This window comes from Argiope bruennichi, chromosome X2, assembly GCF_947563725.1.
Source record: "Argiope bruennichi chromosome X2, qqArgBrue1.1, whole genome shotgun sequence".
NCBI lineage: Eukaryota > Metazoa > Arthropoda > Arachnida > Araneae > Araneidae > Argiope > Argiope bruennichi.
Genome location: NC_079163.1, coordinates 76,618,264 through 76,630,224, shown reverse-complemented (window position 1 = coordinate 76,630,224; position 11,961 = coordinate 76,618,264).

The window sequence follows — 11,961 nt, the reverse complement described above, 5'->3', positions numbered from 1 at the left end:
TTATTACAAATAAAATGCAAAGTATTTTGATCGTGGAAACTTTAATGAAATACACCAAAGCAGTGAATTATTTTTGTTTTATTACTATTAAGAAATCCCTGATAGACGGTTTTGAGATTGAATATTAATTTATACTATTCTGAGAGTCGTAGCTACCGGAGGGCAGTGGTTCTGTTGTTGCTGCGGTGCCAGTCTGAGGCATTGTGAACACAATATATTAGAGCACTTCTGCCACTTTTAAAAACCAAATATGATGGAGGATAGAAAAAATAATAAAATGCCGGGAACAGTGCTGGATTGTCAAATGGACAAAATACTCAATTATCGAGTATATCGAGTATGAGATACTCAAGGGTTTATTTTTATAATTTTTTTACGTTATCATTATTATTTTATTTTGTACATTCGACTTACTTACAAAAATAGTGTGCTCGAATCTGCTGAATTAAAATTATCATTTTTAAATTAGAACATTATTCTAAAATTTCTTTCTTCGTGTTTCGAAATAGAGTTTTTTTTTTTTTTTTTTTTTTTTTTTTTTTTTTTTTTTTGTATCTTATTGATTGACTCACACGTCAAATCGATGGCAATTTTGTGTTAGAATGTACAGAATGTCAAAACAAAATGTGCATTTTTTACCATCTTTTAAAAAATAGTTTTTTTATACGCAAGGTACAGAAATTGTTAGTTCTCTTAAAAGCGACCCGCAATTAAATGTTTAGCTGTTCCAATTTCTAGCAAAAATGTGTAGTTTTTGTGTTAGAATGTACAGAATGTCAAAACAAAATGTGCATTTTTTACCATCTTTAAAAAAATAGTTTTTTTATACGCAAGGTACAGAAATTGTTAGTTCTCTTAAAAGCGACCCGCAATTAAATGTTTAGCTGTTCCAATTTCTAGCAAAAATGTGTAGTTTTTGTGTTAGAATGTACAGAATGTCGAAACAAAATGTGCATTTTTTACCATCTTTTAAAAAATAGTTTTTTTATACGCAAGGTACAGAAATTGTTAGTTCTCTTAAAAGCGACCCGCAATTAAATGTTTAGGTGTCCCAATTTCTAGCAAAAATGTGTAGTTTTTGCGTTAGAATGTACAGAATGTCAAAACAAAATGTGCATTTTTTACCATCTTTTAAAAAATAGTTTTTTTATACGCAAGGTACAAAAATTGTTAGTTCTCTTAAAAGCGACCCGCAATTAAATGTTTAGCTGTTCCAATTTCTAGCAAAAATGTGTAGTTTTTGTGTTAGAATGTACAGAATGTCGAAACAAAATGTGCATTTTTTACCATCTTTTAAAAAATAGTTTTTTTATACGCAAGGTACAGAAATTGTTAGTTCTCTTAAAAGCGACCCGCAATTAAATGTTTAGGTGTCCCAATTTCTAGCAAAAATGTGTAGTTTTTGCGTTAGAATGTACAGAATGTCAAAACAAAATGTGCATTTTTTACCATCTTTTAAAAAATAGTTTTTTTATACGCAAGGTACAAAAATTGTTAGCTCTCTTAAAAGCGACCCGCAATTAAATGTTTAGCTGTTCCAATTTCTAGCAAAAATGTGTAGTTTTTGTGTTAGAATGTACAGAATGTCGAAACAAAATGTGCATTTTTTACCATCTTTTAAAAAATAGTTTTTTTATACGCAAGGTACAGAAATTGTTAGTTCTCTTAAAAGCGACCCGCAATTAAATGTTTAGCTGTTTCAATTTCTAGCAAAAATGTGTAGTTTAAGGACTACTTGTATATATATTTAATTAAAAACAATGAAAAATATCTGATTGTGGAAGTCGGGGTGAATAAACAGGGACTCCCAGAATTTGCATTGCCTGAGGGTCCTTACTAGGTTTAATTCAGCCACGGTCGCTGGATGCACTTACATCCCTATACCACAGATCAGTGCCTATGGCTTATTAAATCCTGGCGTGTAATGCATATTCATATTTTGAATCCACTGTCTGTTCTTCTTCCTCTCCTAGTGAATTTTAAAGCAGATGCTTGAGCATTCAAAACCAAATACTTTAAGGAATTGTTTGAGAAAGGATTTCAGCTTGCAGTTCAGTCTTGAAATCAGGATTTTGCACTGATTTCTTTTGTCAATCTCTAAACTGTGTAAGTAAAAGGACAGAAACAATTGAATAAACATTTTTCGCTTTATAAAACCAATGAAACGAATATGAGAAGATTTTGCACTTATGGTACGCATCGGCATTTTTCAGTGTACAGAAACAGCAAACATATACTGGAGATTTGTTTTTTTTTTTAATCATTTTTTTTAAAATCTGGTAGAAGGTTTATAATTGTATAAGAGTTGAATCTGAACAAACTGTTCCAAGAGTGCGTTAGATTAAATTGTCATTTTATATAATTCTAGAGTATAAAGAAATAACATAGTAAAAAGTATAAAGTCGACATAAGGAAAAATTAAACAAGCTAAGCATAAAATCGTGTCCTAATTTTTAAAATGTATGGTGCAAAACCTGTTATTCTTAGACATGTTTTTCTTTTGGTTAGTTATAAATTCTTTAATTAAAACATAATTAGATCAATTAGCTTAGAAAATTTCAAGGTGTGCAACCTTTCTAGCTCAAGAAAAAAGTATTCACTCACTCTAGCTCAAAAAATACCATCGCGCTATTCCATTTCTAATCATAGATAATCCAATATTTTTATAACATAGCCCCAGCATCTGATTTCCTAACTTCAATACAAAATGGTTTGGCAAACATCCATAATAACATTTAAGCTCCCTTTGTCCTAGCCTTTTATTTCATGGAATTACAAAAAAAAAAAAAAAAAAAAAAAAAAAAGAAAGAAAGAAACATTGTGTCTTTTTTGTCATTAAATAATTTTTTTTAAAATTAAATTTTAATTCATTCGTATGAGAATGGATTAACTACGTTATTTATTTAACGATGAAAAAAAATCCACGCTATCCAGGATTATGCTTTCATAAAAAAAAAAATCATTACTATCTTAAACAATTATTTTATACTAACTTTTTACAAGCAGCAATAAACTAATCTGATATTTTATGCATTAAGCCAGTGTCTTTAAATACTGATAATGCTGTGATAAGTTCTCCTAATATCTTCTTTAAAGCAGTATAAAAATTTCAAAAAACTTTAATCTTATTAAACTGTAAATGTGATATTTACAAATAAAAAAAGGTAGTCTTCCATCTTCAGTATACAAGAGCTGGTTCAACATATATTACATTGGCGATCTTAAAAGAATTCAAATAAATGTTTTGGCTTCAGCAACTGTTTAACTTTGCTTAACTTTGCTAAAGACATCTGAACTTCCACGACCAATGGAAGTCTTCAGAGGCTTTCACGAGTCAGGCTGGCCTCAAGAAATCCATTTTGAAGTGCGCATTAATATGGCCCTCTTAGCAATATAATCTTGTTGGTTCATCAGTTAGGACTGACGCAGCATAAATTAATTGAGTATTAAGACAAAACGTTTTGATTTGTCTGAAAATTTGGTTAAGTAGTCACAAATTATGCTGAAAGCTCCAGAACATTGCTTAGTATTTTTACAAATTTTCTAAGCAAAATCAATAATTATAATAATTTATATATTTTATTCTATCATAATAAAAAAAACAGGATCAGAATCATTAAAACAAATTTACACCTCGCACAGAGAAATTGAAATGAAAAATTTCAAACATATAGAAAATTTTATCTCTGACTCAGTGTTTCTTGAAAAGGCAGGACCGTCAGAGATTCCATTAATATCCAGCCAAGATGTTTCTAAAATTGTATAATTTCATAAATTTTTCCAAGAGAATTGAGTTTACTACATATTTTTGAATAAATATTTTATAAAGAAAAAACGAATTTAGAAACTGCCGCTATATGCCTGATTGAAATGAGTTGGTGGAGTGTGATGTAAAAACTACTTGGTATCAGACGAGTCTATTATTTTAGAACAATCAGCCGGATCTGGTTGTATTTCGCTCCTTCATAATACTGGGCAGATAATATATCATTAATGAGAAGTGAGGAAAATAATGTATTCAACACAGTGGAATCATGTTAATTGCAAATACATTATTTTTTCAGCGATCCACTCTTCCTTTCGCACTTTCCTTCCTTTCGACAAACGCATTCATCTATCTGAGATCAAAACCTAGCAGCCAACTTTATTAGGGCCATGCTGTAGACAGAGATAGCCATCTCAACAACTGAACTGATATCGCCAATTTTCGTCGCCAATTGATTTCGTCATTTTGCAGCCAAAGCTAATCAATCAGAATGCTCTACCACTATTATGCAATCATAATTGAAAGTAGTATTTTCTTTTATTTTAAGAAGATTATTTCATCAAAATTTGGCGGCTATATTAATGATATTAATATAGTCGCCTAAGACACAAGTTAATAAGCTTAATTTAGTCATGTCAGCCAACTTTAATTAACTATGTCTTATTACAACACAAATGGACAAAATTACAGATGGAAGAATAGCTGTAGTATTATAAGTAAAAACTGCACAATAATGGCAGAGAAATCTGACTGGTTAAATATATTTGAAAGAGAGGAAAATTTTCAAGTTAACTGTGAAAATTAGTAAGAACATTCCAGTGGTTGCTGCTGAGAGCTGTGCCTAAATTTTATCTTTTTAAATGTTTTACAAAAAAGAAGAAGGTTGTAGACAGCTGCTGATGACATATCGAGGGACCATACGCATTAAAATAAACTAAAATATTTTGAAATCGATCTTGTTGTTGGGGGCTGAAAAACTCTGTCATAAAATTTCTCTTTTAGAGAATGCAAAATGATTTTTTTTTTTTTTTCGATTCTTTCGATAATGGAAGGTGGTGGAATGCAGGCAACACTTGATGATACATCTAGTGTTGCATTCATATGAAACCCCAATTATCGAATTCAATGATTTCGCTGGCGAATTCTGTCATAAGATTTCCTAATAAAGAATGCATTACGAAGCTTTTTTTTTTAAAACAATGGAAGGTGGAAACCCTACGAACTTTAATGACAAATCTAAAAGTCATGAACTTCCATATGAAACCAAAATTATCAAAATCCGTTCAACTGCTTTGGTTGTTGAACTCTATGGAAGATTTTATCAAACAGAATGCATTATGAAATTTTCTTTTTTCGATTTCTCTCAAAATTAAAGGATTGTGGAAGGCAGTGGACCCTTGATGACATATATAAATATATGAGATTTTATATGGAACAAAAATTAGATAAATCGAATAAGTAGTTAGGATTGAGCGATTGGTTCATTGCTTTCTTAAATATATATATATATGGATACTATCTGACTTTGGAGGCCAGCTGCAAACTGAAACCGATTGCTACAAAATTCTATGTAAGATAATGTTGAGAGTAGGACAAAGATGGAAAAAAAAAAAAAAAAAAGTGGAAGAATAGTTAAAAGTAATTTCCTCTGACAAATAAATAAATAAATTTGGATGGACCAAATGAATTCTAGTATAATTAGTCTCTCTATTTTTTTTTTCCCCCTCTCTGTGAGTTTGTGCGTGAGCGCGCCCGCGGAAAGGAATCTTTTTTCAAAAGAATAAAGACAGTAATTATGTTATTAAAAGATATTGTTTCATAGGGTAATATATATTGGTTTCGAAATGCCTCATTTTTATTACTTTTTTTTTCTATTAAATTTTGAAAAATATTCAATTCAGCAACAAAAATTTTTCGAATTTATTAGAAAGTATTCCCTACTTACAGTGGCATATAACACTTTTAAAGAACCAAATGATTAATTATTGAAACATTAAATGATCAATTATTGAAGATTTTCAGATATTAATTTAAAAATGTGACAAATACATTTTAATTGAATGTACTTCATCTTATTTTGATCGCAAACTGAAGTCCTTTTTCATTTGCAATTCGCATTGGTATATTTTAATATCTATAACTAATATTAAATTTAATTTATAAAAATTTTAATATTGAATGCAAATATATTGAACAGGAACTAAAGTACTGCCAGTGCATATACTGTATTCAAAATAAAACAATTTATGATAGTGTTTGATAAATTTTCTTCTCAAAGGAAAGCAAAATTTGAACGATTTCCAACTTCAAAGCGAAAATTTGCAATTTGCCTAGATTTCACTCCGATTAAAGCGCATGAAAAGATTGAATGTTATTTTTTTTTCCAAATAAAATGGGGGAAAATTGATTGTAAGAAACAGCATATGTTTAATACAGCTTCAGAATTTCAGTTTATTTATCATCTGCTTGCTTGTTAGAATGGCGAAAATATTCTTTTCCCTATGTGTGATATTATTTTCATGAAATAAAAAATATTTTTTCTTTGCATATAAGGTTAGTACAAGAGTCATTCGGAGAAAGCGCTGGAAGAGTAAAATTATGCAAATATGAACTTGGCGTGTTAATTGAAATCGAAAATTAAGGATTTTGTTAAAAATTCCCTTTTTATCTTTTGCTGTATCATCTTACTTTTGATGGCAAGAAAAAAAGGACAGTTTACTTCAAGAAATATCGAAGGAGATGACATATGATTTCTTTCTTCAACTCGAAAAAGAAGTGAATATTTTCTTTTTCCTTCGTCAGAATCACCACTTTTGAAGATATTTTTAAATTGCCTCTAGCTATGATCTAAAAGTGAACTCTGCAATCATATTTGTAAGAAATGTTTCCAGTTTGTTTGTTTGGTTTTTTTAAATCATGACATTTGTTTAGTGTCACCGGAAGTGACCAAAACTGGTATATCAGAAAAGCATATAATATCACATTATCATCACAAAAACCGTTTTGAATGTCAATGGCCCAACGAAGCAAATCAGAATAGTACTCATCTAATTTAATCTTACTCATCTAATAAAATTCTATTCAAATTAATCAATCAATACCGATTTTGTATGCATAGCACATTACACACATTATTATATGAATTGTTTAGAGTTTCTCGCCTATTATCACTTTTATGTACAAGCTTATTCGACATTACAATATTGATGGCTATCTAATTACTAGCTATGATCAAGTTTTGACTTTTAGCAAATTTAAAATTATAATTAAATGATTAATTGTTTAAAAATTAATGTAAAATCAGAAGAGCGAATTTTTACGAGTCTTATTACTGACGTCCATGGTTTACATCCCACTGGATAAGACGCTTCTATTTGAAAAAAGTAACGCATTAAAAAACGTAAGCTCTTCTGGAGTTCAATTTTTCAATTAATTAGAAATGAAAATCCAATATCTTTTCATATTTAATTTGACAAAGTCAAAATTTGAACTATTGCTTTGAAAAATTTAAGGAAAATCGCCGGATTGTTGCCAATTAATTTTTTTTTAACAAACGAGAATGAAAGTCAGTTTTTAAAAGGCGTATTTTCTGTCTGAAAGTCAGTTCTTAAAAAACAGAAAATTATATTTTTAAGCTGATGATGCAATGCATAATGAAGAAGCTACGAGGCATTCTTTTCATCGTAATCGGCTTTGAAAAGCTAATTCTATAACACTACAAAATTAGTAGTCATGAAGCTTTGTCCAAGATTTGTTCCAGTCTATGAATGTATTTTTCTTTTCCTTAATGAATGATAATATAATTTAAAGATTACCGAATCAGTAATTAAACAACATTATTTTGGTTTCTTTTAGTAAATTACTTTTTTTGTATTTTATTTTCCTGTATTATTGCTTATTTCAGGTTCAGAAAAAAACTGATTTTTTTTTTTGGGGGGGGAGGTAAAAAGATTACAGAATTAGCGCAAGTGAAAAAGATTTGGAAATCCTACCATAAATATATATATTCAGAACCGGATTAAGTCTTTTAGTGACTCGGGCAATGCAAGTCTCGGGGCCACCTTTTCAAATCTCTTAACTTCCTTTATCAAATGTTTTTATTCATCTTTTATTATTTATGTAAGCAATTTTATGTAGCAAATTCTGATAAACTGATAAAACATTTAAGAGAATATTATTTTCAGTATTGTCGAAACTATCATATAAAAAATTCCAGATTCAAATTTAAAATAATTTTTAACAAAATAGTAAAAAAGAAACAACCTTGTGATTACAATCTAAATGCAATATACCATGGAAGAGGACATTTTTTTAAAACATAAGGCAATGTATTTTAAACAACCATGTAAAAGATAAGTAATTATGAATGTTAGAATAATATTTTAGCCCTTAATAGATACTTCACTTGAATTTGAATCAGTCTGAGTGCATGACCCTTGTAAATTAAATGAAAGCGTGAAATTAATATACTCAGATTATATGCGTATATTGAAATAATATACGCATATTATTCCAAAATGTTAGGAAAAGATAATGCATACATAGTAATTCCAAAATCATCCAGCAAACTTGAAAAATAGATTTGGTATACAAAAAAGTCGATTTTCCAGTAGAATGTGGTGTCCTAAGCCAAAGAAGGACCTCTTTTTGCTAGTGAATTAAGTGAAAGAAATAGAGGCATTAGATAAAATGTGCAACATAGGTTTAGTGGAACACAGATTTATAATAACACAACACAGTAACGTGAATAACAATATGCGAAGCTTGTAAAATGTCACACAGTAAATTCTTTGGATATTTATTTTAAATATTCCTAAGGTTTGGTGTTTACATTGCATTCTATTATCTGTCATACTGAGTATCATTTATAATTATGTTATTTATGCTATCGTATTATTATGCTTTTGTAAATTTGTATTTCATTGAACATTTGTTACACATTTTATCTGATTTCATCCTTTCTTTTACTTAAATCATTGGCAAAGAATTCTCTTTAGCAAATCCCCTTGGATACGCGACCCCATGTTTATGGAAAAAATTGCATGAGCTACCTTTAAAATGTACCATGTTCTTTTAAAATCACCAAATGAAAATAAAGTATGAGAAGTTCCAATTATTATATTGATCAGCATCTGCTCGTGCATAAATGTATCATTCTTACCTGCTTTGCGTCTTCTGTATTTATTTAATCCCCCAACCTTTAGAAAAAACATTATATAAATAAATCTTTTTGCAAAAATATTTTATTTCTGCAGATTTGTTTATTTATTTAGCTTAACCCTCTGCTTACTCTGCAATGTACAATTTTTTCATAAAATTTAATAATTATTATTAAACGCCTTTTTATTCTGTATTTATTAATAAAGATGCACACAATAATAAAAAGACACGTTTCGAACTAAATATATAATGCTACTATGTATAATTTTTATGTATTTGAAATGTTTTCACATTCCATAATATTTTGACTTTATATAATACAATTTCAACTCATAAAGAATGTCGACTTAGGAAGAGAAACAAAAAATTAGACTGCAAAGACGAAAAAAAAAAAAAAAAAAAAACTCTTATTTAACTTAAAATAAGAACAGGAACAATTTTATGAATATAAAAATATAAAGTTAGTTAAAGTGGATTATTCTAGATATTATGATATAAATTTATTCAAATTGAAACATTTATTACATATTCATAAAATTCAACAAAATTAACTGGAATCGAGCTTCAAAATCTCTAGAGAAGTCGAGTCTAAGATGCTAAAAGGTTAATAAGAACTGGATTTGCAAATTTCAATTAAATTAAATTAGAAATAATTTTATTACAATAATTAATTGGTATTTTAAAAATACCGATTAATTAATTATCATATCCATTCTGAGTATCTACATAAAAACAAGTATATTTTTCTTGTACTATTGATTGGACAAATAAAAATTATGGATTTCCATAGAAATCTAATTAATTTTCTTTTAAGATACTTTATTTAATTAAATATTGAATACACCTTATCTCATCATTAAATTTACCCAACTCCTTGATTATCAATTTTTTATCCCCCGATTTGCCTAACTCTTTCTTTTTCAAATTCTATTAACTATTCAAATATCAATTGAAACACGTTTATTTAATTCTTAACTCGAAGCATTTCTTTTTATTGTGGGTCATTGCAAATTCCGAAACATTACTCTTCATCCCCCACCCCGAATATTGCGCGACCATCTGTCTGGCATGCTCTTTGAATCGTCCTGGTACCGAACAACTCAGTAACTTAGTGGAAAATTTGGTAAAAGGTTGCAGGCGGGGGGCGGCGAAAAAACGTGGGTGAGCCATGTATGCATGCGTTGGATCGATGCAGGCCCCTTAGGCAGTGCTTGAGAAGGCGGCCTTGGCTTCCAAACATCGCCTCAGGCCCTGCTCTGCACCAATCGGAGCAGGCCAAGTAAAAGAGAGGGGGAAAAAAATTTCTGTTGAAGGAGAAGGCCTGGGGGCAACGACGGTACATTTGGATGATGGTATCGACTTCCTTTGGCGAATTTTTAGGGGTTTTACTGTCCATGCCTAAGAGTAAAATTGATTAGACAATTGACAATGCATCTCTTTGCGCGTGGGTATTGTTCAGGAATTATTCGCCCATTGCATTTCTGTAAATGCAAACGCAGGGAAAATAAATGCTTACTCTCAGGACAAAAAGTGGTCATTTTTAGCATTTTAAAACGTTAGTCAAAATTAATTCTTTCCGAATGGATGGAGAGGATTTTTGAGATGAAAATATTCTTCTGATGTTTTCTTTTTATGAGTTGCGGTTGGAGGTTTTTATTTTTAAAGTGATACCAAGTTGTATTGAAATGCTCGTGTTGCGGAATATGATTTTAATAATTCATCGAAAGCATAATTTTATGATGTTTCTGATTTTTTTATATTATTGTTATTTTTGTAGGGTTCGAAATTTAAATCTGATAAAAAGTGTTTTATTTGGTTCAACTGCTTATCAGCAGAATAAAAATCTTTTATGAAAATTCATTTTTATAAAAGATTCCGATTTTTGATTTACTTGCCTCTTAAAATGAAATTGTGATTAAATATTCTTGAGACAATGTGAATGCAATTTATATTTTTTTTAAAAAATGTTTTTATTCTTATTTGTCTTCTTTTTAAGGCATGTGAAGCCGAAAAATTATGAAACTTCCGTTAGAAAATTTCATATATTGGAAATCAGAATTGAGAGAAATACATAATTCTTCAATTGTGGGCAAGTATTGTTCATATATTATATAGTGAAGTAAACGCAAGGGATAATGAACGCTTACCCACAAAATAAAGAAAGGCAAAAAGAGATAGAAACGATCTTTTTTTTTTTTTTCACATTTTAAACTGTTTATAAAAATTAATTCGGATTCATGAAGATTATTTTTAGGAAGTAAAATTCTGCAGTGAATATTTAAATCCTAATTAACCGAAATTTTTTATTAATTAATTTTCCTCATTTTCAGTTTTTCAGAATGCTACCATTTTTGCTTGGAGTTTTATCAAACATGCTTGTAAAGTGATAGTTTGTAGTTATTACTGATCGTGATTTGTTTATTTTCTGGAAAAATGATCAGGAATACTGTAAAAATTAAATTGATAGAAATTTAATGGTTAAAATTACAAATGAAGCCCGACATTTTTTAAAACCAATTTTGATCAAAAGCGCTTTTAAATTGCCTCATTCTACTGATCTTCCTAATTATCTGTTTCAGAAGACTTTGGCAAGTAAAAGAGCTCAAGTTATTAGTTTTAATGAGGGTTTATTCTGTTTTAATTATATACTCTCAAAGAGGGATTATGTCCCTTGTATATACTTTACTTTTTATAAATTAACTTATAATATTTTTGAAAAAACGTTAACTTTATGTTAATTACAGGAATAATATTTCAGATATTTGCTCTTTGTTTTAAAGTATAAAATATCCAAGCACAAAGGAAGGAATCAACAAAACTGTGCCAATTTTTCTATGGACGACGAAGATTTATTAATTGTTTGAGGTGAAAAAGAAAATTCCTGTCGATGTGATTACAATTTTAAATTCTTTTAAATCATCAAAAATATTCCATTTCATCATTATTACATGACATTTTTGTTTCAAAAATCTTTCATCCACTGATAAACTGATTTGTTTGAGTTTCAAACTTCTTAAAATTATCGTGTTTTGAAA